Source organism: Sinocyclocheilus anshuiensis, unplaced genomic scaffold, assembly GCF_001515605.1.
Source record: "Sinocyclocheilus anshuiensis isolate Anshui unplaced genomic scaffold, SAMN03320099.WGS_v1.1 scaffold1658, whole genome shotgun sequence".
Classification (NCBI taxonomy): Eukaryota; Metazoa; Chordata; class Actinopteri; order Cypriniformes; family Cyprinidae; genus Sinocyclocheilus; species Sinocyclocheilus anshuiensis.
In genome coordinates this window covers 479,516-480,348 of record NW_015547302.1, presented here as the reverse complement: position 1 = coordinate 480,348, position 833 = coordinate 479,516, and the positions used below count along the sequence as shown (strand labels likewise).

At 37.6% G+C, this 833-nt stretch overlaps 1 protein-coding gene across 1 annotated transcript in view; it reads right to left on the bottom strand.

Moving 5' to 3' along the window:
* The window catches only part of rps12 (ribosomal protein S12), a 4,979-nt gene that overhangs the window by 2,713 nt on the left and 1,433 nt on the right, over positions 1-833 (bottom strand). The gene's annotated exons all lie outside the window — the stretch shown is intronic.

Sequence of the window (833 nt, the reverse complement as noted above, 5' to 3'; positions counted from 1 at the left end):
CTCTGTCTCTCTCTCTCATTCACTCTCTCTCACACACACACACACACACACACACACACACACACACCCTGCTTCAAAAGAATCTTTCTTTCATCACACCTACTAGACAAAATATTATGACAATAGGTTTTGAGGTTTTCATGTTCTCACAAAGCAGACATCCAAATCCGTAAGACCCCCGTTCATCTTTGGAACACAAATTAAGATATTTTTTATGAATTCTGAGAGCTCTTTGACCCTCAATGTAATTACCATGATCAAGGTGCAGATACGTAGCAAGGAGATCGGTAAAATAATCCATGTGACATCAGGGAGTCAACCGTAATATTACAAAGCTACGAGAATACATTTTGGTGACGTGGAGCAGACAAATTGTTGAATAAAGTCGTTATTTGTTTTCTTTGCGTACAAAATGTATTCTCATAGCGTCGTAATATTACGGTTGAATCCCTGATTCTTATATAGAGAACATTTCATGGAACAACAAACCAATATTTATACTGTCACAAAAAAATAACACCGACACTGTCATACAGACAATGTCATGCAACAACAAATCTGACCATTGTGACATGAAAAAACAGCACTGCCATATAGAGAACATTTCATGGTTCAACAATATTTATATGCTCTGTCTTTGTGCTAAAGCATTTATTAGTAAACTTTTGTCTGCTTTGTGAGAACATGAAAGCCTCAATACCTATTGTCATAATATTTTGTCTAGAAGGTGTGAAGAAAGAAAGAAGATGAAAAAGATTATTTTGAAGCAGGGTGAAGCCAGTTCTCGCGTGTGTGTGTGTGTGTGTGTGTGTGTGTGTGGGTGGGTGGGTGAG